The following is a 27002-nucleotide window of genomic DNA, read 5'->3' as shown; positions in this document are numbered from 1 at the left end:
TAAACATATTGTCTGGTTTCCTTTAAGGGAAAAAAAAAACCCTGTTGTGTTTTATGTGTGGCTGAAGTGTTTATAAAGGCAAAACATTAGTTGCAAATAGCAATGCCAAACTTTTATTTATTTATTAGATTTATATAGCACCATCATAAGATCTCCCTGGGAGCTGATAGGTTGTCCAGCCAATAGCAGCTCTTGAGTACCAGGAAGACAAGAGGTTGCAAATAATACTCAGAACAGCACTGCCAAATATGTTTGTATGAATTGTTACAATCGGAAGGTTAGACATACAGCTCTATTTTGTTTACCGCTTCAACGGGCCTTTATTCTAATTTAAGTGTCCTGGGTTTTGCAGTGCCGCTAACTTCCATGTTAACTTAGCTATTTTTCTTCTTCGTTTCTGAGCTACTTACCACAGGTGACTAAAGATTCCTAAACTGAAGGGCTATAGACTTGTTAAAGTCTGCATCACTGGACTTGTCTGTCACTTTCTAGCATTCATTATGATTTTGCCAAGGTGATGGCCAGCAAAACCAACCTCCTTGTGATGAATGACCTTCATCCAGTCTGTAGCATCTAACAGCAATTGCTTTGTGGGTCCATCTCCATCCGTCTCATTTTGAATTCTCGCGCTGCCCCACATTCCTGGCAACTGGATGGCGGCTAACAGATTGAGGTTGAATCCTGACAAGACAGAAGTACTGTTTTGGGGGGACAGGAGGTGGGCAGGTGTGGGGGACTCCCTGGTCCTGAATGGGGTAACTGTGCCCCTGAAGGCCCAGGTGCGCAGCCTGGGAGTCATTCTGGACTCACAGGTGTCCATGGAGGCACAGGTCAATTCTGTGTCCAGGGCAGCTGTTTATCAGCTCCATCTGGTACGCAGGCTGAGACCCTATCTGCCCGCGGACTGTCTCGCCAGAGTGGTGCATGCTCTAGTTATCTCCTGCTTGGACTACTGCAATGTGCTCTATGTGGAGCTACCTTTGAAGGTGACCCAGAAACTACAACTAATCCAAAATGTGGCAGCTAGACTGGTGACTGGGAGCGGCCGCCGAGACCATATAACACCGGTCTTGAAAGACCTAAACTGGCTCCCAGTACATTTCCGAGCACAATTCAAAGTGTTGGTGTTGACCTTTAAAGCCCTAAACAGCCTCAGCCCAGTATACCTGAAGGAGCGTCTCCACCTCCATCGTTCTGCCCGGACACTGAGGTCCAGCGCTGAGGGCCTTCTGGCGGTTCCCTCGCTGCGAGAAGCCAAGTTACAGGGAACCAGACAGAGGGCCTTCTCGGTAGTGGCACCCGCCCTGTGGAACGCCCTCTCACCAGATGTCAAAGAGAAAAATAACTACCAAACTTTTAGAAGACATCTGAAGGCAGTCCTGTTTAGGGAAGCTTTTAATGTTTAATAGATTATTATATTTTAGTGTTTTGTTGGAAGCTGCCCAGAGTGGCTGGGGAAGCCCAGCCAGATGAGCGGGGTATAAATAATAAATTATTATTATTATTATTATTATTATTATTATTATTATTATTATTATTATTATCTGCTGGAAGAGAAATGGTGAAGTCACCAAAAATGGGATGGCTGAGCTCCATATGCCTTTTAATGTTGTAGGCTGGGCAGAGAGCATCCAGCTGTGGGAAGTTGCTTTGAGTCCACCTTGCAACTGGAGAACATGCTCTGTCCCTATGCTGTTTTCCTCTTGTCATTCATACAAGACTGACTGGCTTAGCTGCTGCCTCTGGTTCCTTCTTCTGAAGATCCCAGTATGTTGGATGGTGTGAAAGTGGGTGGGTCAGAGGTAAGCCTCTGTTGTGTCTTGGCTCCGTATTTCCTGTAGGAGATGGGTTGGGAATGTGTGGCCCACCAGAGGTTGTTGGACTTGGTATCCCATCAGCCCCAACCATGATAGCCAATGACTGGAGTTGCATCATCTAGACAGCTGCTGGTTCCTTGCTCTAGGATGATCTTCAAATTCTGCTCTCTTTCTTATACAGATAGTTTCATGTTCCACCTTACTGCTTGTGAACCTTTTCTATTTTTAAAGTATCTCTTTTTTCATGGCATGTCTTACACCAAAAGGGATACATTACTATAGGGAAAACAAAATAAAAAAATTCCTTCCAGTAGCACCTTAGAGACCAACTAAGTTTGTTATTGGTATGAGCTTTCGTGTGTTTGCACACTTCTTCAGATACCAAACTACAGTGGTACCTCGGGATGTGAATGGGATCTGTTCCGGAGCCCCGTTCGCACCCCAAAGTGAACGTAATCCGTATCCACGCGTCTGCGTGTGCGCGGGTCACGTTTCGGCACTTCTGCGCATGCGCGCATGGCGAAACCCGGAAGTAACGCGCTCTGTTACTTCCGGATCACCGCGGAGTGCAATCCGAATTTGCCTAACCCAAAGCATATTCATCCCGAGGTATGACTATACAGGGGTCAGCAAACTTTTTCAGCAGACTATGTTTTGAAAAAATCATAATGAATGAATTCCTATGCCCCACAAATAACCCAGAGATGCATTTTAAATAAAAGCACACTTTCCACTCATGTAAAAACACCAGGCAGGCCCCACAAATAACCCAGAGATGCATTTTAAATAAAAGGACACATGCTACTCATGGAAAAGCACGCTGATTCCCGGACCGTCCGTGGGCCGGATTTAGAAGCGATTGAGCCGGATCCAGCCCCCAGGCCTTAGTTTGCCTACCTATGCCTTACTACAATGAGTTGCTGGCTCTGATAAATGGAGAACCCTTTTCATTGTTAGTAGAGCGGCGAACATGTATGTCCATTGTGCGGGAAACCAGGGCTTGATTCCCCAATGGCATGTGTTTCTTACTGGACCAGGACTATAGCTCAATGGTAGAATGCATTCTTTATGAGACATGCCAAATCCAGTGCTTGGCAAGGCTGGATGCAGAATTGTATGTTTTAGGTTGGGGAAATCCATCAGCTCAATGATAGGCAATATCTATGTTGAGAATATAGGGCTAGATATATCGGAAAGCTTTGTATGTTCATCTTATAGCCATACTTAAAGTAGAAGCATCACACTAATTGAAAACAAACCATTGAGTAGCAAAAAAACCCAATAACTTGTACATGAACAGTTCGGAGATTCATGAGGTTTGATAGTTGATTTTGGCCTTCCAACTGGTCTTCCGTATGATAATAAAGTTTCCTGCCTTGATTTTTGCCATGAAACAACTGTAAACACAAATCGCCCCTCCCAGTCCTCTCCCCCCTCCACCATAATGGGTGGTCGCTATTTCAGATTGTTTATTGAGCTGCTAAACATACGTTATACTCTGCTGTGTTAAATATGCGTATAATAAAGAAGATAAACCAGTAGGGCATAAAGGGAGTGGTGTATTTGGTAAACAGTGGTGATGGTGTGCATATTTACTTATAGATCAGGGCGGTCCAACTTTTTATATCAAATGGGTACTTCAACATGGAACCCGCTGGCTGCATACTGCTGTGTTGTGCAGGGGTGCAGAGTCAGGCCAAAATTTGATGCTCGTGTCCACTGCTTTCCCAAAGCTGGGTAAGTCATGCACTGGGCTTACTTGGGAAGTACTTTGGTAGTAAGTACTTACTTTGGGAAGGGACACGGGTGGCACTGTGGGTTAAACCACAGAGCCTAGGACTTGCCGATCAGAAGGTCGGCAGTTCAAATCCCCGCGACAGGATGAGCTCCCGTTGCTCGGTCCCTGCTCCTGCCAAGCTAGCAGTTTGAAAGCACGCCAGAGCAAGTAGATAAATAGGTACCGCTCCGGTGGGAAGGTAAACGGCTTTCGTGCGATGCTCTGGTTCGCCAGAAGCGGCTTAGTCATGCTGGCTACATGACCCGGAAGCTGTATGCCGGCTCCCTCGGCCAATAAAACGAGATGAGCGCCGCAACCCCAGAGTCGGTCACGACTGGACCTAATGGTCAGGGGTCCCTTTACCATACTTACTTTGGGAAGTAACTACTTACTTTGGGAAGGTGTTGCAAAGCTCTGGCAGAGCCCTAGAGCAGGCTTCCTCATCCTCTGCCCTCCAGATGTTTTGAGACTACAATTCCCATCATCCCTGAGCACTGGTCCTGCTAGCTAGGGATCATGGGTGTTGTAGGTCAAAAACATCTGGAGGGCCGAGTTTGAGGAAGCCTGCCCTAGGGCACTCCTGCCTCCTGGGAAGGATGTGGGAGGACTCTAGGACCCTGTCATCAGATGTTTCTGAGGGCCCTGAAGAAAGGCCTTGGAGGGCCACCTGTGGTCATTGGACCACCCAGCCTTAGATGCCCCTCAGAGTCCTTGATTCTCAAATTAATGTGTGTTTGGGCCAGTGTGGTCTTTTCCAAGCTTCTACAAATGCTTGATCAGTGCTTTTTTTCGTTCTCTTTTAAAAACAAGCACATGCTGATGATGTAAATCAGGTCCTCTGCAAGTGTTTCATTTTTATTGCTCTGTTAACACCATAAACCCTAGACACCTGTGTGCCGTGTGATTGATTTAGAAGAGAGCTGATTACAGACACATTTCCCTTCTTGATAATGCAGCTTCACAGGCTGAGTATTCTTTCATCCACAAGATGCAACATCAGTGTAGGTGGTTGAGAAAGAGCCCTAGGAAACACTTCTAAGTTTTTTCTTCTTCCGTTGACAAGGAAATACCTTGTATTTTATGCTGATTACAATGCATTACAATTTGTGCGCCAGCTATGAATTATTTGTGTATGAAACAATGTATTGTAATCACTGTGCCTATGTTCTGAGTTCCGAAAGATATACCATAATCTCTTTCAGAACTTACCTTAGAGTTCCAGCTTTGGTGATGTGTTTAAAGTTTTGCATGTACCACCTATGAAAGAAATAGGGGGCTTGGAATAGGGGCCCGTGGTAAATGTAACTCTGTGACCAAAGTCCAGGAAATTACTGTATTTTTTGCTCTATAAGACTCACTTTTTCCCTCCTAAAATGTAAGGGGAAATGTGTATGCGTCTTATGGAGCGAATGCAGGCTGCACAGCTATCCCAGAAGCCAGAACTGCAAGAGGGTTCGCTGTGCAGCGTTCCCTCTTGTTGTTCTGGCTTCTGAGATTCAGAATATTTTTTCTCTCGTTTTCCTCCTCCAAAACTATGTCTTAAGGTCTGGTGTGTCTTATAGAGCGAAAAATATGGTAATTCTAGAGCAGGCATGTCCAACAGATCGATCGTGATCCACAAAACCCCCCCGTACTCTGGCTCCCTAAAAAAAGCTCAACAACTCTGGTCCATTCTCCAAAGACAATTGGTAGATCACTGTCTGTTTTTTTAAATATATACTGTGAGTAGATCGCTGTCTCTTGGGAGTTGGATGTGCCTGTTCTGGAGGAGTGGTGGGGACCTATGGCCCTTCAGATGTCTTGGGCTATAGCATCCATCAGGATGGCATCTCGATTGTCGTACTGATTGCAAATATGTGCATCCGCTTCACAAGAATCTGGGATGCAGTCTGAGTTATGTGTGGGAAGTTCCATTCAATTAAATGTCCCTCTTAAGCAATGCTTTCAGGGGAGGAAAGATGAAGATTCAGCTTCTCCTGTCTTTGATAAATGTTTGAGTTATTAGTGTATAGCATCCAAAGTGCCTGGTTATTTATCTAAGCCTAAATTGTCACCGTTAATTACGATGGTAAAACAAACAGTCAAACTTCCTCGTAAGTTTGTTTCACGAGGGAGCAAGAAGTTAGGGAATCCAAAACAAACATTCCAGAGACCTGAAAAATTCAGGTCAAACTTCTTGCGAAAGATTCTCAAGAAAACCCCTGCATTGTTCGCTATAATACAGATGGGGTGTTCTTCTCTTGTACTATCCATATGGAGAAAAAATCTGAAACAGAAAAAACAATATTAAAATGAAGCCTCTTGTCAGGTTTAAGAAGGCATAGGAAAGTGAATAGTTACTACTAGTTAGGAGCCATAATCCCAGCTAGGAGTTTTTGAATGGTGAGCCAGATCTGCATACAGTGGTACCTCGGGTTACATACGTGTAATGGGAATTGGGGTTGCTTGTGGGTAAATTCCAAACTGCTCCCAGCTGTTGGGGTAGCTAAACCTTTCCCTGATTTGACAGCCCTTACAAGGCGACTGTCTCAGTCACTGGCAGAATCCGTCAGTGGGCGTTCCCTAAACTTCTTCCAACATAAAAGCTGTTTGACGCCAAGTCTCCTCCTCGCCTCTCTGCGCGGAAGTCTCCTGCGCAGAGTGGGCGTGGCCAGCGGAGGTCCTGGGTTCTCCCCGCTGGACCCTGTGGAAGGGTCTTGGAGCCCTCTCTCTGAAGACCCTTCCTCCTCCCCTTCTTTCCTGGTGTCACGCTTATTTCCTTCCCCAATGGAAGTATTCTCCCTCTCCCTGCTGGTCCTTTCTCCTGCATCATCGGAGAGCCCTACCTCCGCTCTGCGCTCCGATGTCAGTTCCCTGACAATACGCTTCAGGTTACAGACTCCACTAACCCAGAAATAGTACCTCGGGTTAAGAACTTTGCTTCAGGATGAGAATAGAAATCGTGCTGTGGTGGCGTGGCGGCAGCAGGAGGCCCCATTAGCTAAAGTGGTGCTTCAGGTTAAGAACAGTTTCAGGTTAAGAACGGACCTCCAGAATGAATTAAGTACTTAACCCGAGGTACCGCTATACTAAATTGAAATGGGTGAATTGATAGTTTGAACTCTTGGTGTGTACGAATGTATACACCAAGCTGTATCTAGCTAGGAAAGGACCATTTGCAAGTAAAAACTATATGGGCAGTGTTGTGCTCTTGCTACCCGTAGAGACAAATATTAGGTCATTCAGGGGCAAATGCTCACTAGCAGCCTTCCTTACATAGTCAAGATATGGTCTGCAAGCCAAAGTGTTGTGTGCGCTGATCTGTTCACCTTCATGGTCTTGACCTTCCTGAATCTCTCAGGGCCCTTTGGACTGGCTCCCACAAGGGAGTTCTGGAAGTTAATATTATGCCCTTTTTAAAATGATTTATAGCGGGGAAATAAATAATAATAATAAATTTATTATTTTTACCCTGCCCATCTGGCTAGGTTTCCCCAACCACTCTGGGCAGCCTACAGCACATACAAAATGGCAAAACATTAGACATTAAAAATTTCCCAAAACAGGGTTGCCTCCTTCAGGTGTCTTCTAAAAGTCAGATACCCCGTTCAGGACCAGGGAGTCCCCCACACCTGCCCGCCCCCTGTCCCCCAAAACCAGTAGGAAAGGAAAAAGCATTAAAAGGTCATTGGATGGGCAACATTTTTGAAGACGTTGCTTTACTGAAATTGTTTATAAAAGCCAAAGTAGTATTATTATTTTTAATTGGGGACTGTAGGATAAACAACACATACTCTGAATTATGTATGTGAACAAATCATACAGTTATTTATAGAAGTCTTGTTTAAGCTTGTATTATCTCCTTGCCGCCTACTTCTTTACGCTTGTATAATGTATATTTTTGCATAGTATTTATGTGACTATGAAATATTACTGCAACCAAGCACAAGTGCTTTCCTCTAGCACATATTGTGTGGGCATGTACATGGATGGTACATTTGATTTGGATCCCAGCCAATAACTTGTTTTCACAAACTGCATGGTGAGGTGGGCTGGAGAAGACTTTGCCCCTACTGCCCATACCTCCCTTAGGTAGGCTTCCTTGATGCTTGCGAGAGACCAAAACAGAAAACAAAACAAATCTGCCATTATCTCTTCTCAAGTGATAGTCACAATTTGGAAACATAATGCTGCCAAACCTGGAGGAGGCTGGTTATATTTAGCCCGTCTTTCCAGACTTCGTCAAAACAGAGTGCCTTTGTAAGACTGATAGCCTTGTTTCTAACAGGGTTATTTTTTAAAAAAACATTGCTGAAAAGTGAAGTTTTCTCATCACTGCCCTGTAATAATTCCAGTCTCAAAAGAGCATCTGCAATGCTGGTGCTTTTATGAAGTTCTTTATGCACAGGTGGATGTGCATGACAGTGTGATAGCTCAGTTGCTGGAGCATGGAGACTCTTAATCTCAGGGTCAGGGCTGTCTTAAGCATATCCAGCGCCATGGTGCTAAGATCCCTCCGGCGCCCCACCCCCCGTTTCCCAGAGTTGTCAACCACAGAGCCTAGGGCTTGCCGATCAGAAGGTCGGCGGTTCGAGTTAGCTCCCGTTGCTCGGTCCCAGCTCCTGCCAACCTAGCAATTCGAAAACACGTCAAAGTGCAAGTAGATAAATAGGCACCACTCCAGCGGGAAGGTAAACGGTGTTTCCGTGCGCTGCTCTGGTTCGCCAGAAGCAGCTTAGTCATGCTGGCCACGTGATCCAGAAGCTGTACGCCGGCTCCCTCGGCCAATAAAGTGAGCTGAGCACTGCAACCCCAGAGTCGTCTGCGACTGGACTTAGCGCTCAGGGGTCCCTTTACTTTTACCTTACAGTCCCCTAAACGAAAGACTGAGTTGCCATTTTGGGGCCAGATGCCTCAAAAGTCAAAGTTGTAATATGACTTTTGGGTTCCTGAAATTCATTCTGATTGTGCAGATGAAATATAGCTGATAGAATTCTACAGGATGTGTAGCTCGTGTGTGAAAACAGTCAAGATTCAAGAATCCTCAGGCATGCACCTCCAGATGGTGGAGATGTCAGGCGCCATCCTGACACCTGGACATCTTGCTTTCCACACGCTTAGTTGATTATCGAAAGTTGTCGATAACGGATAATTACCGTAACAAAAAGGTTCAGTCACAAGGATGTAAACTGGTGTGATGCCACACACCAACCCTGTGGGGACTATATCTTTCCTGTGACTAAAAAAATATATTTTCTTCCGAGCCCTTATCTCTAGTAGCCTGATCTCAAAACTATCAGAAATCCTGTATTCATGGTTTAGTGTTTTGTTTTGTTTTTTTAAAAAGAAATTAGAGTTGCTCTACAACCTGTAATCCAATTAGAGAAACGTCACACACCCAGCAGAGTTAATGCTGCGTGAATGTAGTTTGTAACTGATTTTGTAAGCGTTTAAAAGAAAATAAGATGATTAGCAGTAGTTAACATGGATTTTTTTCCAAAAACAAATGCCAAAACAACCTAGTTTTCTTTTCTTTTTGGCAGAGTAACTTTTTCCCAGTGGGAATACCAATGAGTTAACTGTTACCAACCAGCAGAAGTAAGCAGGTTGTGCCTGACTTCCTCTTAGGTGTAACCTTGAGGTGTGACCCTTTAATTACGTATAAAGAAGTAGGACTTGGAACTGCAACTGTTCAGTGAGGTTTTCTGCTTAGAGGGCTTCTGGGTGTTTGCCTTTGCGTCTTGGGATTTCCTGTGGGGCTCAATTAAGAATTTAGTCTCAAGAATTTAGTCCTTGCAAGAGGCAAAATTTGCTGCTGATATTGGAAGAGAAGGAATAAGTGCATAATAAAACTATGCTTTTGCTTCTAATGGTGTCATTTCCTATTCTGGGCCTCCGATAGATTGATGGATAATGCAAATACCTTTATAGGCGACTCCCCACTTACACAGGTGTTACTTCCCGGCGCCCTGTGTGCATGAGTGAAATGCACGTACGCGGGGAGCACCCTAGAGAATTGGCGTGGCCCATGAAGATACCCTCCCCACAGCTGGAGGTGCAGTAGGGCTTTGCTTTGGCTGCTCAGCTTCCCCGTCGAACAGCTGATGCACAGGTTAGTGTGGCAGCAGTAACTGCTTTCCCCTACGCCAGTTGTTAGGCGGGGAGGCTGAGCAGCCAAAACAAAGCCCTGTTGTGCTTCTGGTCTCTTCAGCACCCTCTTTGGACTCTGGGAGGGTCTTTCTGCAAGCCAGAAGGACTTTCCAGCTCTCTCCTGCTGCTTCTGTTTTCCTGATGCCATGTGTGTGCATTGTCGCACACCAGTCGATCATGTGCAAGAGGGGAGTTGCCTGTACTTGACTTTGTTGTTGTTGTTGTTTAGTCGTTCAGTCGTGTCCGACTCTCCGTGACCCCCTGGACCAGAGCACGCCAGGCACTCCTGTCTTCCACTGCCTCCCACAGTTTGGTCAGACTCATGCTGGTAGCTTCGAGAACACTGTCCAACCATCTCCTCCTCTGGCGTCCCCTTCTCCTTGTGTCCTCAATCTTTCCCAACATCAGGGTCTTTTCTAGGGAGTCTTCTCTTCTCATGAGGTGGCCAAAGTATTGGAGCCTCAGCTTCAGGATCTGTCCTTCCAGTGAGCACTCAGGGCTGATTTCCTTAAGAATGGAGAGGTTTGATCTTCTTGCAGTCCACGGGACTCTCAAGAGTCTCCTCCAGCACCATAATTCAAAATCATCAGTTCTTCGGCGATCAGCCTTCTTTATGGTCCAGCTCTCACTTCCACCTCTCACTTCCATACATCACTAGTACTTAACTTAGCTGCCTCTAAATCTGCTTCCACACTGGCTTGTAGACTGAACCCTGAGGAAGGTAAGGGAAAGAACACAGGTAAAGTTAGATTAGCACAAAAAGTTAATTAATGAGACAGGTGAGATGGTGTGGCTTCGCAGTGTCTGAAACTCCCATTGTTCTATGCACATTTTGCAGCAGGGGATTTCATGAACGCAAGCAGTTTCTGAGCTCTGGGCACAGTACTGCACCAAAGATTTCAGATTAAAACTGAAGAGTGGAAGAAAGGAGGACCATTTTCTGCCTCCCCACTTCCAGCTACTCTCTGAAGACTGGAGAAGAGACCCTCTTAAGAATATTAGGGGGTGGGTAGGAGAAGGACTAGACCGTATGAAAAATGAACGTAATATTTTAGCTGCAGTTCATTCATTTTTCAGCTTTGTATTCTTCGTTATTAAAAAAAGTGTGCCTGGACATTCTGTTGTTGCGCCCATAACCTCGGTTTAAGGTGCCATTTAGCTCCTAACTTTCATATCTCAGTTTCTAACACCTGAGCCATATAATTCTAACCTATTTTATGTATGAACCCTGCCTAGCGGCATAGCTATGCTTGGTTACTGCCAGCAAGCTATAATCTGAAGCCATGGTTTGGTGTAGGCTTATGAATCTTGGCTTGCCATTATGTTTGAATCCTGCACCCTTTCTGGTTTGTCTTCCCTGTTCCCACTCTGCTGGTGCTCCCCAAGCTACAAAGGTGTTAGACAAGAACAACTGGAAGCAAATAGAGACTCTGGGGAAACAAGCCATGGTTTGTTTCAAAATCCGCGGGACAAATTTTGGCTAACTTGTGGTTATTAAATGCACCGTGGCTTAGCGTAATGTGTGAACCAGGGACTGCATTTGGAGAAACTGAACAGTAGATAAAGGACTTGGATAGTTAGATCATTTTGCTGCAAAAAAAGAAGTGAACTAGACTAAATGAGAATATTTCTGAAAATACAGTGGTACCTCGGGTTCCATACGCTTCAGGTTCCATACGCTTCAGGTTACAGACTCCGCTAACCCAGAAATAGTGCTTCAGGTTAAGAACTTTGCTTCAGGATGAGAACAGAAATTGTGCTCCAGCGGCACGGCAGCAGCAGGAGGCCCCATTAGCTAAAGTGGTGCTTCAGGTTAAGAACAGTTTCAGGTTAAGAACCGACCTCCGGAATGAATTAAGTACTTAACTCGAGGTACCACTGTATTCTAACAATTAGGTGCAGCTGGAGGGCAGGTACAGTACAATTCTATACAGTGGTACCTCGGGTTACATACGCTTCAGGTTACATACACTTCAGGCTACAGACTCCGCTAACCCAGAAATATTACCTCGGATTAAGAACATTGCTTCAGGATGAGAACAGAAATCGTGCTCCGGCGGAGCGGCAGCAGCAGGAGGCCCCATTAGCTTCAGGTTAAGAACAGTTTCAGGTTAAGTACGGACCTCCGGAACGAATGAAGTACTTAACCCGAGGTACCACTGTACTGCAACTGGCTTCCCCTGACCATTTCTATTGTTGACCAAAGGAATGGATGGTGGTGATTGTCCTATTCCTACTGCTTTTGGGGTGCGGAGGTTAAATCACCAAATGAGATGTATATTCTATGCTACCCACATGTTTTCTGCAATATCACCCTCTTTCCCAGGTTGAGCAGGGCCACTTATATGGGGTCTTTCAATAAACGAGAGGTGAGGAAGATGTCAGGAGTCAGGACACACAAGATGTTAATTCTGGGCTAAATTCTGGGTTAGTTTTCTGGTTACTTTGACCTCTGGCTGGTCTTGGACATTGTTTCCCCACGATTAGGCATTTCTTTTTAAGAAGCAAAACATAGCTGCTAAACCAATGTGGTATATTGTATTTGTTAAGAGAGGAAGGTGAAATTATTGCTTGTAACAACCGGGGTTGGTCTATAGTGATTTCCTTCAGTTGTGTTTCCATGCTTGGATGAAGGCAGTTATTTCTAATTTTCCCAGTGAGTGGGATTATCTGTGTTCTTGTAGCATGAGAAACTGTAGGCGGAGTTTTTAGATGCAACTTACTCAGACATGTTCAAGATTATACTGTCTCATACCCAACTAAATATTAATTTATCCTTTATGGATCAGAGTTCATTAACAGCCCTCTAATTTGCCCTTGCATCAATATGTTTTCTTGAATAGAAAATCTTAATTAAGCTGTACAGCATTAAAGTTCGTTCACCATGACAAGCATATTAATAAGCTCAAGTATCACTTCATGCAACAGCTCCTCATATTTTGTGGGAGTTGCTGGTGATTGCTTGCCAGGTTAAGGAGAGAACCCCTTTCACGGTATGAATTTTATTATTTACTTTTTTATTGTATGTGTGAATTGCCCCATAGCAAACTTCTCTGGGCAATGAACAATTAAAACAGTTTTAAAATAATAAAATCCAACGAAATACTAGCCATTAATCGGCACAGCAACAACTATGAAAGCACAACTACCGATGATAACGTGAAAAGTAAAATAAATTCCGTTATAATCCTAAAATGTCAGAATCAGAAAACATCCTTTCAGAGCTAAAGCAACACACTAGTCACGAAATGCAGGGTTTAAGATGTTAATATAGTTCTATTTTTTTAAAAATGATATTTATTCAGAGTTTCAAAAGTACAAGAAAAAGGACAAAAAATAAGAAAAAAAGGAACAAATACATCACAACAAAAAAAAGAAGAAAAAAAGACAAATCCCATATTACATCTTTTCATTTGCTTAATTCTTTGACCTCCTCACACCTCCCTTTTCGTATTCTAATTTAATTCGTTGTTTCAGCAAATTCTTTCCGTCTTTCTCAATTCTTATTTAGATAGTCTAACCTATTAGTTAACTCAACAAGTCCTTTCCATCTTTTGACATATTCTGTCATTCAATTTACCTTGATTTATTTAACCTTGTCTTACCATAAAAAGAAAACCTTAATGTTCAAAATTTAAAACATATTTATACATAACTCCTTATATCCTTTCTACTAAAGCCAGATAATTCCATTCCAACATTTTCCCTAATATTTCATTAGTTTTACACTAATTCCAAAAATAAAAAGAAAATTTTCCTTTTATAGGCTTTTTTTTAAAAAAAATTTGTCCAACGTCCCTTCTTCCTGGTCTCGGGTTATGTCAGTCCTTACTGTCCATTCCATCCAGTCCATCAACCTGGTGATCTTATGTCCGAGGCCCTTAAGTCTCTTCTATGCCTCTTCTGCAGATTTTCTTCTTCTTGTTTATGCTTACACTTTTCCTTATCTTTCGTTGGTTTCTTTCTTAATTTCTTCCCTTTCTCCTTGAGGTCTCTGGGGGATTCCAACCGATAGTTATATCCATCTTCCTTCATCAGACTAGCCCATTCCCCACAGTCCCACTCCCCGCCATCATCATTATAATCCAAAAAGTAACTATCCAAAAAATAGTTGTCAGCATATTTCCACGTCCTCCCAAAGTTAAGAGCCTCCTTAACTCCAGGCTCTCCCAGGCCCACTCCAAATTCAATCTTCCAAAACAGCGGCTTGTGCTCCTGCAGGGCTTCGGATCTCTCCATTTGTGTTGCTTGGGGTGCGATCGCAGCCTCCTCCATCTTCATCTGCCCTTGCACTTGCCCAGTCGAACCAATTTCCTGAGTTGGTCGCTGCATAATTTCTATGTTTCCTGTTAATCCATATTCACTGGCTACAGCAGTCATCAAGTCCAACTTCTCCTTCATCAAACCCGTCTTCTCATGCAACTGCTCCAGCAAAGCATTTATCTTGCAAAAAGCAGACACCAAAACTTCCTCCCCACACGTTTCTATTCAAGGTCGAACGGCTGGTCCCACAATCCCAATCTCGCAGCTGTGAGGTCTCCAAGTAAACTGCAGCAACAAATTGACAAGCTCCCTCTAGGGGACACAATTTCTATTTGTATCCATCTTTTTAAAACATGTCCAACAAAAGAAAGTTACTTTCAATTTTCAATTTTCAAATACTTTGTTTCTTTAAAATGCAGAAGGCAGCATTGAAGTCAGTTTGGTTCTCTTTTTTAACTATCTGTCAAAATGCTCCACGTACAATCAATGGACGTCTCCGACAATTTCTGTCCTGACACCCTGTTCCCAGGTTTGAGACGATGGAAACTTATTTTCCTTTACTCTCTCTCCTGCAGGCTTAAACAGTCAGATCCCCCCCCCTTTTCACCTGCTTCCAAGGGGGTTTTAATAGTTGTAAATGCAGGAAATTCCAACCTTTAAAAACAACTTTCCAGGCTATTAGATTGTAAGGTTTTTGCTTCAGTCTATTTACAAAAAGCGGGAGGCGGACTTCCTGTTTTGAACCTTCCCGCTTCGAAGCCTAATTCAAGTATTTCTTGATCCAATTTTCCGTTTTTACTCACGGGTACTTGTTTAGAGTCCAATTGTCAACAGGAAAAAGTCAGCGCTCTCCGGCGATGGCTGTGTGGCTTCCCTCCGTGAAAATAGCAATCAGTTCGCAGCACCGCGCTGCTCACTCCACTTCGCTCCGGAGCCCCAAATTGGGGTTCCCCGCGAGTAGGGGAGGCGCTCCTGGTGCTCTGCCGAACCCCACGTTCCCAGGCTCCCTCCGCCTGGGATTTCTAGCGGGTCCCCACCTTCGCAGCGGTGGGCAGACCCAATTTCCACGGAGCCCGTTCCCCCGATTGGAGGAACTCCGCCATTCGCCGATGGCGCTAACCCGGAAGTCCCAAGACGTTAATACAGTTCTAAACCAGCTTGGAGAATGGTGTTAAATAAAATAAAGAAGGTATTTGCCAGATGCTGAAAAGAGAATAATGTCAGTTCCAGGCAGACTTCTCTGGGGAAGGAATCCTATGACCGAGGGCATCACTGATGTTCCCTCTTTCTGTCTCAGATTGAGGGGCCATCCAAAGGTGGGAGGCTCAGCTGATGATTTTCAGTATACCTGAAGGAGCGTCTCCACCCCCATCGTTCTGCCCAGACGCTGAGGTCCAGCACCGAGGGCCTTCTGGCGATTCCCTCAGTGCGAGAAGCCAAGTTATAGGGAACCAGGCAGAGGGCCTTGTCGGTAGTGGCACCCGCCCTGTAGAATGTCCTCCCACCAGATGTCAAGGAAATAAACAACTACCAGACTTTTAGAAGACATCTGAAGGCAGCCCTGTTTAGGGAAGCTTTTAGTGTTTGATGGATTACTGTATTTTAATATTTTGTTGGAAGCCGCCCAGAGTGACTGGGGAAGCCCAGCCAGATGGGCGGGGTATAAATAATAAATTATTATAATTATTATGGGGCCAAGAGATGTGTGTTTGTGTAGGGAGAGGGTCAATCCTTGAGGTACCCCAAGTCCTAAGTGGTGCAGGACCTAATGTTGAAGCCACCGTTTTGCATTGAACCTAGACATGGACCTAGGCAATGGAGGGAATAAAGCACTGGTGTAATGTGTTCAAGTAGAAATTTTGCTGCTGCATTCTTCACAAATTGTAGTTATGGATGGTCTTTAAAGGCATATTCAACACATTGCAGTCATTTGGAGGGGGGGGGGTTACCAGCGCATGGATTGCTGAGGTGGTGATATCACTGTCAAGGAAAGGGCATACGAGTCAAAGCTGAGAAAAGTTGATAGAGACTATCGTCCCATAAATGAAAGACTTTGTCCCATAATATTGAATGAGAAAGACGTGTGGCTATATTTCCCCCCCCCAAAAAAAAAAATAGAATTATACCGCAAAATGATCTCATGGATTTCAAACCCAGAATTTCGCATATGTTATTTCGTAAACCACAGTGATTTCCTTGGTTTACTTTTGTGGCATACACCCCCCATCCCCCCTCTTAATAACTGCTTTGGTTTCCCCTAATTCTTGCTGACATGGATGTGAGTGTTTTGACTTCTGCTGAGATCCTTCGTTGCTCTAGTCATCTGCAAAAGTGTTTTGTCCCTGGCAGAGCTATCCTGCTTACTTGCTTGAGAGTAAAAAGTTACTCTCTCTTACTTGCTGAGAGAACCTTTTCCCCCTGTTTCTTCAGTGTAAAATTGGCCTAGGAGGCTTCTACACCTTGTAGATAGGGCATCACTGACACAGTAGATCCTATGCTGGTTCGTTGCAGTGCCCTGAATTGTGGCATTGCTAATGATGAGATCCATTATCCTGTGCACTGCTGTGCTGGCACAGTGGCTCATAAGGCGCTCTTCTCTGTGGGTTTAAAATCGGTCTTATTTATTTCTGCACAAAGTGCATCAACCAGAAATCAGCTTTGATCTAAAGTTTCCCCAGGGATAGGAAGAGTGGCTAAGGAATATTCATGTTGAGTGACAACAATAATTACTGGAAGAACCATTTAAAAAATACCATGCATTGATTACATTATCCCTGTGCGCCAGCGGGAATATGTTGCAAAATAGCTGGCAGAATTACTATTATTACTCCCAGTTTTGTAAAATGCTAAAGTCATTTATATAGATGTATCTATCTATCTATCTATCTAATATAGATATCTATCTATCTGTAATATGTATGTGTATATATGTGTGTGTGTGTGTGTGTGTGTGTGTATATATGTGTATATATATGTGTGTATATATATATATTTGTATGTGTGTGTGTGTGTATATATATCTATATATCTATCTATATATCTATCTATATATATCTATATATATCTATATATATCTATATCTATCTATATCTATCTATCTATCTATCTATCTATATATTAAAAATGTGCCTGTATTTTAACTCCCTCCCCTTCTGCGGCTTGCATTGGTAAATAAAGTGCTGGACCTTAATTTAGATGCATATTGTGTGTCTCTGTGTTAAAATTATAAATTATAATTTGGAGAAGGTAAACCTGTTGATGAATTGTCTGCTTTATTATGATCCTGACAGGTTTTTTTTTTTTAAATGGCTGTGGCTTCGAAATTAGCATATTACCAAGTAGAGCCCAACCTCTGACCTTTCATCTTTTAACGGTTGGAGTAGATAATGTGAAGAATACTGTCTCATTTCTAGATGGCTGCATCCTTGATACTCCTTTTTATTTAGCCATTGTTCAAACGTGAACACTGCAATGATTGTGTGTTTCCTCCCCCGTTCTTTTGTGAGCTGTGCAGAACCTTTTGTATGCTGGTTTTAGATTGACTGACTGCTTGATTCGTCAAATAAATCTGGAACAATGGCTGCCACCTTGATAGTGTCACAAAAATACATTCTACAAAGTTGTTAAGGTTCATGAACATATTAAATCAGGGGGTGGTTGGTTGTCTTTAATTCAGTAATAACAGCTTTGTATATCTTTTCCTGGAGCCTGGGTTTCTTGTGTTTGACAACTGGCATCCTGAAAACATATTAATGGGCTCTGATTATTTCAAATACTGAGAAATAACTAAGGTGGATTTATTGCTAAAAGCCATATACTTAATGATACCCCTTTAACAAAATAGCCTTGAGAAGTTTTAAGCAATGTTGATTATCTTATATGGAATTTAGATTGGTAGCGGACTCAGTTTTTGCTTACCTCTAACTCCATTTCATGAGGAGTTGTCCAGTGAAATAAGACAAGTGTTGGATATTTTTCTACTATGTATGCAGTGATATCAAACATGTAATGAAGTTTGAACAGTGCCGGATTTACGTATAAGCTAAACAAGCTATAGCTTGGGGCTCTACTCTCTTGGCCCCCCTCCAAAAAAAATAAAGAAAATAAAGAAAAAAAAACCTGGATGTACATTTTCAAAATATAAGATAAAAAACAAATAAAACAAAACCTACATACAGCAACAGTGTTTTGTGTTGGGTAGGCTCCCATGATATAAGTAATGGGCCCTGCCTGCCAGCCTGCTCTCTAAAATATCACTGGTTTGCTCATTTCTATATGTAGGGTGCCTATATTCTATATTTTAGTGTGCCAGCCTCTATACTTCAGAACTCCCTGCCTGTTGTCCTCGTAGTCTGGGGAACCAGGTTCGCTTCTCCGCTCCTCTACATGCAGCTGCTGGGTGACCCTGGGCCAGTCACACTTCTCTCTGAAGTCTCTCAGCCCCACTCACCTACAGAGTGTTTGTTGTGGGGGAGGAAGGGAAAGGAAAATGTTAGCCGCTTTGAGACTCCTTTGGGTAGTGAAAGGCGGGATATCAAGTCCAAACTCCTCCTCCTCTTCTCCACTGTACTCTCATTGGTGCATGCTTAATTTTAATTTTGTTCAAACAGGTCTGTCCAGAAACAGACCTGTTTCTGTTGTTTCTGTTCATGTTGTTGACATGTTTTAATCTCTTTGTTAGTGTTAGTTATCTTTTGCATGTTTTTAATCACTTGTTTATAAGTGTTCTTATTGATAATTTTAATAATTTCTTGTAAAGTGCCTAGAGATTTTTATTCGCCATCAAGCAGTATATAAACTTTTATGAATAATAAATTTTAAATAGGCAGGTGATGTTGGCTTCTGAAGCAGCTGTCATTCTTGAAAGTACCTGGGCACATCTTCCTCTTCTTTGGTGATCACTTACAGCAGAGTAAGATTGTCTTCCATAAACACGGTTTTAACAATGAGTCCGTAAGTGACTGTGGAGGCCAATTCTGGATCCACACGTCTTTCCACAGTGGGGACATGGGTTTCCGGGTAGGAGTTGATTACGGTGAGGGTTTGCCAAGTGTGCCTTACTTTTAGCACATTTCTCCCTTTCATCCTATGTTCGAGTGTCTTCAAAGCCCATGACACCTTTGGTAAAGGCTGTTCTCCAATTGGAGCGCTCGCAGGCAAGTGTTTCCCAATTGTTGGTGTTTATACTACATTTTTAAAATAGGCCTTGAGACAGTCTTTAAACCTCTTTTGTTGACCACCAGCGTTACGCTTCCCATTTTTAAGTTCAGAATAGAGTACCTGGGCACATAGAGAGAGCAGGGAAGTATGAACACACCTGTAGCCATTGTGACATTTATTCACACTTTCAGAAAATGGTATTTTCCCATTCCGCTGCAATTGGGTTCAACACTGCAATACATTCAAATGCATAATTGTACAACAGCAAAATCCCACCGACTTCAAGTTGGAACTTAGATGTCTTGAAGCCAACTGAGATCAAAGAGTCTTCAAAGGGGTCCACGATCCATTTCAGGAAGGATAAGGCATCAGTGGCTACTCAGGGTGATGAGACCACATCTCCCTTGGTTGTAAAGGGAAGAGAGATGTTGCTGAAAGAAACCCAGTTGAGACAAGTGTTTGCAAACCATGAAATTAATGTATCCAAATATTGACATCAGCTACATGTATCAGATCATGTTGTGTAAATACAGTGGTACCTTGGTTCTCAAACGCCTTGGTACTCAAACAACTTGGAACCCTAACACTGCAAACCTGAAAGGAAGTGTTCCGGTTTGCGAACTTTTTTTCGAAGCTGAACGTGCTCCGATTTGAGTGCTACACTGAGGTCTGCCTGTTTTTGCTATTTATTTTGCATTTTTGTTTTTGCTGCTCTTTTTTTTTGTGACTGTGTGGGACCCAGTTCAGCTACTGATTGATTGATTGACTGACTGTGTGACTGCAGTACATTGTTTATGGCTTTCATTTTATGGATCGATGTTCTCGTTAGATAGTAAAATTCATGTTAAATTGCTGTTTTTGGGGTTGTTTCTAAAAGTCTGGAATGGATTAATCCATTTTGCATTACTTTCTATGGGAAAGCGCACCTTGCTTTTGGAACGCTTTGGTTTTGGAATGGACTTCCGGATCGGATAAAGTTTGAGAACCAAGGTACCATTGTATGAGCAACCACTGAGGCACAGCACTTCTCGTCTTTTATTCTGGAATCCCAAGAATAACCCCATTAAATAAATAAATAAATAAAAACTTCGTTCAAAATAAAATGCAACACATAACTAGAGGCAAAAGTCAGTCTATGTGCATGCAGAGGTACACATTCTTTCTTTAGAAAGCCATGTCATAAATGTGTCACCATGGCGATGCAATGAAAGATGGGGCATCACATAAGATTCCGGATTCCATAAGTTCCATATTCCAGGAACATGACCAGTCATAAATGGTCAGCTGACGATTCCAAACCTGATAACTCTTCTCCCTCCTTAACATTCTGAGCAATGTAGCTGCTAATGTCCTTATCAGTCACTGGAAATGTGTTTACTGATGTGTTTAATGTGTTTACTCTGCTGGTCTCTTTTCCTTTTCCAAAATCAGTTCAAAGTGCTGGTAGTAAGGTAAAGGAACCCCTGACCATTAGGTCCAGTCTTGACCGACTCTGGGGTTGCAGTGCTCATCTCGCTTTATTGGCCGAGGGAGCCGGCGTACAGCTTCCGGGTCATGTGGCCAGCATGACTAAGCCGCTTCTGGCGAACCAGAGCAGTGCACAGAAACGCCGTTTACCTTCCCGCCAGAGCGGTACCTATTTATCTACTTGTACTTTGACGTGCTTTTGAACTGCTAGGTTGGCAGGAGCAGGGACCGAGCAACGGGAGCTCACCCTGTCACGGGGATTCGAACCACCGACCTTCTGATCAGCAAGCCCTAGGCTCTGTGGTTTAACCCACAGCGCCACCCGTGTCCCAGTCAAAGTGCTGGTACTCACCTATAAAACCCCACATAACTTGGAAATCAGGTACTGTACTTAAAATACTGTTGGTTCCTGTGTACATTTTAGCCAATTTCTAGTGCGCTTTTGAGAATGTCCCCACCATCTGAGGTGACTGGGAGAGGACATGTTTTGCTGTGGTGCCTTGTCTGGTGACAGATTTGTATGGCGAAAAAATATAGCTTAGAGAAACAGCTATAATTAAAAGCAGAACTGATGAAAGCTAGTTCATGAAGCAAAACATCTTCCTGTGAGTCTAGCAGTGTAATAAGCATTAATGAATGCAAGCACCCTGAGTTGTTATTGGGGGGAAACTGCAGAAATACTGAATAATAATAATAATAATAATCCTGTTTCAAAGCATTTTAATTCTACACTCCCTCTGGTTTGAAAATATTTCCCATAAAACGACCATCAAATTCTGGGATATTAAGAAGGAAGGGATTGCTACTGGATCCATACAGACACCATAACTTAACTTCCCATGGACTTAACCCATGGAAAACAATTTTATGTAGACTTCTGTTTACTTATTTTTAAAAATATTGCAAATGCCACACTTTTTAAGAATTATTCTTTCCTAGAAGCAGCCACCCTGGCTCCCAGAATTCATTTAAAATCACAACATGCAAACCCAACGGTTTACCTGGTTTGCATATTGAGGATTTTTGAAAACTTGCTGTAAAAGACATTCATTAATGTATCTACATTAATTAAGTAGTGTAAAAGTGATTTCATGACATCTGTATCCAAACAGATGTTTGGCACAATCAAGTTGTTACTGGATACCTATTTAGAAATGCATTATTGCACTTCGGCTGAAAACAAGACTGGTTTCATATCATTTTACTTGGAGGCTGTGAGGAATTCCATTTGTTTTCTGATTATGTCATCCCCTTTGTAATAATGAAGCCATTTAATAATTTTGTGGGGAACTGAAGACTCTTTCTCTTGGCTGAAAACCAAGCATCACATGCACATTATCTAGAGTGAGTTTATTTTTCATGATTTTGGCATATTTCCTGGTTTTGGATTGAGGTTTTATTTATCTTTTAAAGGGGGTATGTAGATCACGCGTTATAGTGATCCTAGCTATAAAAGTCTCTGCTATAAGTTGTGGTTTCTTTGGAACTTCTGAGCAGACTTGTGTGGGAGCAGACTATGCTCTGATCCAGCCATAAAAATGATAGCTACTCTTATATATTGTTGGTAATTGTTTGATATGTATACACATTCCCTTTTTTGAGCATTTGTTGAGCCAGTAAAGGTAAAGGTACCCCTGCCCGTTCGGGCCAGTCTTGCCAGACTCTAGGGTTATGCGCTCATCTCACTCTATAGGCCGGGAGCCAGCGCTGTCCGCAGACACTTCCGGGTCACGTGGCCAGCGTGACAAGCTGCATCTGGCGAGCCAGCGCAGCACACGCAACGCCGTTTACCTTCCCGCTGGTAAGCGGTCCCTATTTATCTACTTGCACCCGGGGGTGCTTTCGAACTGCTAGGTTGGCAGGCGCTGGGACCGAACGACGGGAGCGCACCCCGCTGCGGGGATTCGAACTGCCGACCATGCGATCGGCAAGTCCTAGGCGCTGAGGTTTTACCCACAGCGCCACCCGCGTCCCATTTGTTGAGCCAGTAAAAGATACCAACTTGCCTGTTTTTGTTTCTGGCATTTTAGGGCCAAGACAGCAACAAATACGCAATAGGTATTATTTTAATTTGCTCTGTTCCATGAGCTCAGGGATTGTTTATTATATTATGCATGGAAAAGGAAAATTCTTGTTTCTAAGGATTACAACTTAGCTGTCAAGGAAAAGTGAGGCCATGAATTAACTCATGTTTTTTGAGGAACGCGGGTGGCGCTGTGGTCTAAACCACAGAGCCTAGGGCTTGCTGATCAGAAGGTTGGCGGTTCGAATCCCCGTGACGGGGTGAGCTCCCGTTGCTCGGTCCCAGCTCCTGCCCACCTAGCAGTTCGAAAGCACGTCAAAGTGCAAGTAGATAAATAGGTAGTGATGCCGCACATGTGCTGTACATAGTGGTTTGTCAGCGGCATGCTCCAGTGCCGTACGGATGGTGCCGGGATCCTCTGCTCGCGGCTGTAGCGGCGACGGAGGAAACCCACCACCACCTGTATGGTGCTGAAGTGGCACCGGCGGCAAACCGCTATGTACAGCACATGTGCGGCATCGCTACATACAGCGCATGCGTGTGACGCTGCACATGTGCTGTACATAGCGGTTTGCCACCAGCACCGGGATCCTTCTGCTCGTAGCTGCAGCCACGAACGGAGGATCCTCCATGGCGCGATGGCTGCTCGCGCTGCTGTGAGCCACTGCAGGGTGCCTTCTTGTCACCCCCCCCCAGACATGGCACCCAGGGCACACCACCCCCCGCCCCCTGTTGCGACGCCACTGCATAAAGATAGAATAAGTCCCCTACACAATATACAGTGGTACCTCAGGTTAAGTACTTAATTCATTCCGGAGGTCCGTTCTTAACCTGAAACTGTTCTTAACCTGAAGCACTATTTCTGGGTTAGCAGAGTCTGTAACCTGAAGCGTATGTAACCTGAAGCATATGTAACCCGAGGTGCCACTGTACAGACATCTCTTTTTCCTAGGATGATAGTTTATTTAGACAGTCCGTGAAAAGATGAAGTTGTATTATTCCATTTAAATGCACAAAAATTAACATTTTCAATTTATTTTCCAATTGGCTAGTTGCTACACTGAATTAAAGGGAAATAATTGAGGAATAGATCCTTCGGGGGGGGGGGGCGGTCTCAATATTATAATGTCCTGTAAATATTGACCATTCCCGAGGTACTATTTCTGGGTCAGCAGAGCCTGTAACCTGAAGCGTATGTAACCCAAGGTGCCACTGTACATCGAAACAACAGTCCCTGGTCACAGGTTTGCAATCTAAAACATGTGACGGAAAAGGGGAAGGGTGAGAATGGAGGATGGAATGGAGCATTCTTAAAGTTGCACCCTAATTCTTATAATGACCAGTTGCAACGAACGAAGTTCAGGGAGAGGAGAAGCCAAACGCAGCTAATCTAACCTGAGCGGCCATTGTGCATCAGCTACCCCTATCCTTGCTTGTATTCATTCATTGGCCTGCTTCTTGCTTCATGTTACGTCTTCTGTCAAACATCATGACTTGTAATCAGCATGGGATGCTGTGTTAGTACAGTGGTACCTCAGGTTACATACACTTCAGGTTACAGACTCCGCTAACCCGAGAAATAGTGCTTCAGGTTAAGAACTTTGCTTCAGGATGAGAACAGAAATCGTGCTCCGGTGACGCGGCAGCAGCGGGAGGCCCCATTAGCTAAAGTGGTGCTTCAGGTTAAGAACAGTTTCAGGTTAAGTACGGACCTTCGGAACGAATTAAGTACGTAACCAGAGGTACCACTGTGTATATCCCCTTACCCTCCTATTCCTTTGCTGTGTTGTGAGTCTAGAAATGAGCTTTGCGTTGTTAGTGCTTAGAGGTGAAGTAAAATTATTGGTGGTGATTTGATTTTCCTGAACAGCCTTCCTGAACAGCAAGAGGTGACTTAAATTTGTCTAAATAAGCTACCGTAATGCCTGCTTCATATTATATATATATATATATATATATATATATATATATATATATATTCAGGTGACTAGCTTTCAGAAATATATATGTGATGAGGAAAATATTTACATAATAATCCTGAAAGCGTTGCTCTTTGCATAAAAAAAAATGTGATCATAAACAACCTTGGAATAGTTTGATTCTAACCATGGGTTTCAGCCTTTCGGCAAATAGCACATGCACATTAAATATTGCTGTTCAATATTCATTTGAAGTGCCGAGGTGAATTAAACTAAGTAGGTATTTTCAAATGTCTCCTCTTTTAAAAATGTAGTATGATGTCTTGATTGAAAGTATAGATAGAACTGTAGCTTAGCACATATGCTAACGTATGTCATGCTGCAGGCGATAATTGCCATTCCCATAATTAGGAGTTTAGAAGTTATTCAAAAGAGTAGCCCATTAAATGCTTTTACTAAATGACCCTATTAACTCTACGCTGCGGTGGTATCAAACGGTGCTTTTCAAGCGGTTGCACAAGAATTGAGGGGAACTATAGGAGTCTCCAGGGGACTACAGTGGAACCTTGGTTCACAAACTTAATCCGTTCTGGAATTCCGTTCCAAAACCAAAGCGTTCCAAAACCAAGGCACACTTTCCCATAGAAAGTAATGCAAAACGGATTAATCCGTTCCAGACTTTTAAAAACAACCCCTAAAACAGCGATTTAACATGAATTTTACTTTCTAAAGAGACCATTGATCCATAAAATGAAACCAATAATCAGTGTTCTGTACTATCAAATAAATGAGACAGTATTGTAGATGATCAAAATTAAAATTAGAATTTTTTATTACCTGCACAGATGATAGTCATTGTTTGGATGGGGGGACGGGGCTTTTATCAATTTCCACAGTCACACAATCAATCAATCAATCAATCAATCATAAAAGGAAAAACAAGCCACTGTCACAAAAATGAAAAAGCCACACAAACAAAAATGCAAAAAATTAGCAAAAACAAAAGCACCAAATATCACCTCAGAACACTGCAATCAGAAACGGAAGTCTTTAATTATGATTTGGGGTGGGGACTCAAACAAGCTGGGCAAGGGTAAAAACGGGAGGAAAAAAGCCTTAATTAGGACTCAAATGAGCTGTGCAACAGTAAAAATGGAAGGCAGGAAGCCTTAATTACTTTTCAGGAGACTCAATTTAGCAGTCCAAGGGTAAAAACGGGAGCTCAGGAGCACATTCGGCTTCCGAGGCAAAGTTCGAAAACCGAAACACCTACTTCCGGGTTTGCAGCGTTTGAGTTCCGAGTTGTTCAGGAACTAAGCTGTTCAAAAACTGAGAAATGTGTTTCTCAGACCTGGTCCATGTGTCACATTAAACCACGATTTGGATGAAACTGAGGTATAATGTGAGTGGTCAGCGTACTGGTATGCGTTGCTCAAAAGTTCATGTGGCATGGCTCCCTTGCTCCTTCCTTACTTATGTGTAGGGAGCAAACCTGTGGCTGCCTTCGCATTACGTGTGAACCGGTCCTTGCGATTTACCGTATTTTTCGCTCTATAAGACGCACCAGACCAGAAGACGCACCTAGTTTTTGCAGGAGGAAAACAAGAAAAAAAATATTCTGAATCTCAGAAGCCAGAACAACAAGAGAGATCGCTGCACAGTGAAAGCAGTGATCCCTCTTGCTGTTCTGGCTTCTGGGATAGCTGCGCAGCCTGCATTCGCCCCATAAGATGCACACACATTTCCCCTTACTTTTTAGGAGGGGAAAAGTGAGTCTTATAGAGCAAAAAATACGGTGTTTCTCTCCCAACAAACCACAGTGGTAAACCAAGAAAGCTACAACAGCGCTTCGTGGTTCCTGCTTGGCTCACCACCTGGTGTGAATAGGAACAATAAACATCAGGTTACAATTATGCCCAACCCTGCAATATGATTAGTTTCTCTTCCAACTGTGTGAAGCCAATGTTTGTTCTTGGCTTACCAATCACTGTTTGTTTCAGTGAAGCAATCTACAATCCCCGGTTAGGACACGGTGCAAAGTCATGGGTTGTGGTTTATTGTTCCCATTCCCTTTAGGGTAGGAATAAAGTTGTAGTGATCTTGACATTCATGGTTAGCTGTTAACTGTGGTTTACTATGACGTGTGAACTGGAACACTGTATGTGAAGTTCTGGCAGAGCTGGAGTTGCCATTGTTAGTGTCTGTAGTAGTTTTACTATTTCCACATGAAAAGAACAAATCTCATTGCAACCACTTCTTCCAATCCATTTAGTGAGGTTCCATACTGCATTTGGATTCCTGTCGATCTTACTTGCCTTAAGGCAGATGATCATAGTGTGCGTTTTTGAGTAAAGTTTTGCTGAGCTGTGCGTATCTGTGCAGATATTACACTTGCAAATTTTTGTAGTTCTGAGTCCTTGAGTAAGGAATGTATGCGGGGTATGTGT

The 27002-nt window shown here is 43.2% G+C and overlaps 1 protein-coding gene across 2 annotated transcripts in view; it reads left to right on the top strand.

Moving 5' to 3' along the window:
* PARD3B (par-3 family cell polarity regulator beta) overlaps positions 1-27002 on the top strand; it is a 624466-nt gene that overhangs the window by 1501 nt on the left and 595963 nt on the right. The gene's annotated exons all lie outside the window — the stretch shown is intronic.

Source organism: Podarcis filfolensis (genome assembly GCF_964270895.1).
Source record: "Podarcis filfolensis genome assembly, chromosome: 1".
Taxonomy (NCBI): Eukaryota; Metazoa; Chordata; class Lepidosauria; order Squamata; family Lacertidae; genus Podarcis; species Podarcis filfolensis.
Note: the sequence above shows the minus strand (reverse complement) of the source record. Positions and strands in the feature narration are given on the sequence as shown.